Genomic DNA, 3482 nt, shown 5'->3' on the forward strand with positions numbered 1-3482 from the left:
CCCCCCCCCCCCCCCCCCCCCCCCCCCCCCCCCCCCAGGAAACCGCCCACACACCCCGTAACCCACCAGGAGTAGCCCTGAGCCACTCAGGAAGGCCAGCCTGAGGCTGTTTAAACTAGTGAACCAGATCTGCAAGTGGACCCAAGGTGCCCAAAAGGGAAAGGAGGCGGGCATGACCCAAGGCAGGCCATGAAAGCAGGGTGTGGCTGGGCCTTCACAATGGTTGTAGCCGCCAGGGCTGGTCTGAGGTGAGTCACTCTTTATTTGACCCCGAGAAGGAGGCCTGCTCCTTATGGGCCAGATAGTTGCTACACACACCAAGCCCCAGCTGGAAACTCTGGTTTTCTGGCCTGATAGGAGGCTTTGGGAAGGGACTTTGTGTTAGGAAACAAAATAACAGAACCACAATCCCCCCCAGATATTAAGGGGTTGTGAGCTCCTGAACTCCAGAGGACCTTTGGGTCCCAGGGCACACCCCAGGGCCACAGTCCTAAGAACACCTGACTGAGGGTAGTACAGCTTACAGTCTTTGTGGGTCTCATTGGGTCCTCTCGGCAGCCCAACCCATTCCACACAGGACAATACAGAGGCTCCAAAGGGGCCAATGACCGGCCGGGTCCCCATCCAGGGGTGTCAGAGTCTGGCTTCCAGCCTCTCAACCTTCAGCCCCGTGGCCTAGGTTCCTGCGTGTGACAGAGGCTCTGCTTTCCCTTCCGAGGAGGTCCCAGCTCCAGAACAACTCCTTTGGGTCCCGTTTCCAAAATCTTATACCAACTCCAAGGGCAGTAAACCCCAGACTGAAATGCAGGTGGAGTCAGGAAGAATCCCCCACTCCTGTTCTCTGGCCAGAACAGTGCCCAGCACCTTCCACCATGAGCTATGTGGCTTCTGACCATTCCTCTGGTACATCAAGAACTCAGGAGAGCATCTGTACAGGCTGCCTTCCCCAGAGATGGAACTGAGGGGTCAGGAAAGGACTGCCCACAACCAGGAGTCTCGGATCCGCTCCTGGCTGCTTGAGGGCAAAACCTGACCGGAGGAGCTCCCTTCCCAAGCTCTGGTCCCCGAGCCGGGGTTCTGTCGTCTCCAGGGGAGGTGCACACAGGGTCAGGATTGGGAAGGGAATATTAAAGCATGAAGGGACCCCACAGCAGATCCTGCCCAGCTGCCCCCAGCTCATGTCTGCAGAGCCCCAGCATCGTGAGATCCCTGCGGGAAAGGGGGGCTCTGTCCAATAAGATCAGAAACACTGCTTGTTAGAGAGTTACAGTGCATGGTAGCCCAGTGTCTGATACCCTGAGTCATTTGTAAAATAGAGATTAAAATATTAATAATAGTAACAACCTGGTTCATGGGTTGTTTTGAGGGTTAAATGAGGGGCTCGTAAGGGTGCCTGACGCATCGTGAGCACTCAAAATATGTTATTATGTAACTGTGGAATAGTAATATCACAATATTTTACAATAATATTATATAATAAATACACATATTTGTTATATTATCATTATAAGTATTATTATATACATATAAGTATTCTTTAACTTGGTCCAGCCAACATTTATCAACTACACTGGACCATGGAATCTTTTGTCAGGTAACATCTATTAATAATCCATATGTCACAAGAAAAGCTGATCCACTCCAAAGATCAGCTGAGGCTCAGAGAGTTTAATAATTTGACCAAGGTCACACAAGTAAGTAGTGGACCCAGGATTCAAGTCCAGATCTTTTTTTTTTTTTAATCTTTTTTTAAGATTTTATTTATGTATTTGTCAGACAGAGGGAGAGAGCACAAGCAGGGAGAGCGGCAGACAGAAGGAGAAGCAGGCTCCCCGCCGAGCAAGGAGCCCAATGTGGGACTCGATCCCAGGACCCTGGGATCATGACCTGAGCCAAAGGCAGACGCTTAACCGACTGAGCCACGCTGGTGCCCCTCAAGCCCAGATATTTAATGCCCTAAAGCCACAGCACCAACCAGGAATGCTGTGTTCCTCTCACAGGATGGAGGTCAGGGTACCTTCCTCCACTGGCCTCATCAAGCTGGGAAAGGCAGAGGGTCACCTGTTAAGATCCTAACTTGTCCTCCCTGCTCCAATATACAATTATTTATTTGGTCAGTTGGTGGATCATGCAAGCAAAGCTCTAACTAAGTTCAGCCACCGCAGAGGAGGTGGACTCGTGCACATGAACACAACAGAATTCATAAGCTGGAGGAAAGGATAAAAGTGTGGAGATTTCATGAACTTGCTTATTGTATAAATCGGTAACCCTTCCCTAGACACCATCCCCTTCTCCAGGGCCCTTCATCAAGGATGCTAAAGGTACTTTCTGACCTGTGCCTCCATTCATCAACCCTGTATCTGTCCCTGTCCCCTATCTACCGGGCATAGTACTAGGTGCTGGGATACAGAAGGATATACAAGTTTTTGCTGCCTCTAAAAAACTAACAGTCCGGCAGGGGACTATAGAGATGTATTAGTTTTGATGAAATGTGTTAGGTTGAATACTCACATTAATTTCCACTCCTTCCTAAAACCCTGTTAAGCTGACAGTTAAGGAATATTGGAGAGAATAAAACAACAGGCAAGAGAAAATTATTAATTCCAACAAAATATTGAAAGCTCAAAAATGGTAACTAACAACAGACTGGAGGAAGCTGAGACCAGAGCTTGGGAGCACAGGGGTAACATAAACAGAATGAGTAATGTCAATATACAGTGACACAAAAATCCCTAAAGAATGAGGTCTTAGATAAAAGTGGCAAGAGGGCAATACATATGATAAATTAATGCTGACATTAATGTACATATGATTATGCACATGAGCACATACGATGTGCATGTGATTATGCATATGAGCACATAGGATGTACATGTGATTATGCACGTGAGCACATAGGATGTACATATGATTGTGCACATAAGCACATACGATGTACATGTGATTGTGCACGTGAGCACATACGATGTGCATGTGGTTGTGCACGTGAGCACATAGGATGTACATATGATTGTGCACGTAAGCACATACGATGTACATGTGATTATGCACGTGAGCACATAGATACGAGAGGAAATGCACCAGCCTGAAAACAAGGGTTTCCCCTGAGAGAAACCGAGTGAAGGCTCGTAGTCAAGGGGAGGCTTGTAGTCGAGGGGAACCCACACTTATCTCTGCTGTTCTAATTTTTACAAGGATGTATTTACATAGAACCTGTTTCATGTTATGTATTAAAAGGTAATATTTTCTTAAGAAACACTGTATGATGGACATTGAGAACCAACTGCATCTGATATAATAATACCTCTTCCTCTCCATCGCTGCACCACTGACATCCTTTTCTCACTCATATACTAGAGAGGAAGCTTTGGAAAGGGGAGCAGCAGATGTGGGGAAAAGAGAGCCCCCAAAGAGCTTTCTAGGCTCCTGCCTCCACCCCTGGGTCCCTTGCACTGGTTTTCCCTCTTCATGAAGTAAGAGGG

Source organism: Leptonychotes weddellii, chromosome 15 (assembly GCF_054177405.1).
Source record: "Leptonychotes weddellii isolate Sample4059 chromosome 15, ASM5417740v2, whole genome shotgun sequence".
NCBI lineage: Eukaryota > Metazoa > Chordata > Mammalia > Carnivora > Phocidae > Leptonychotes > Leptonychotes weddellii.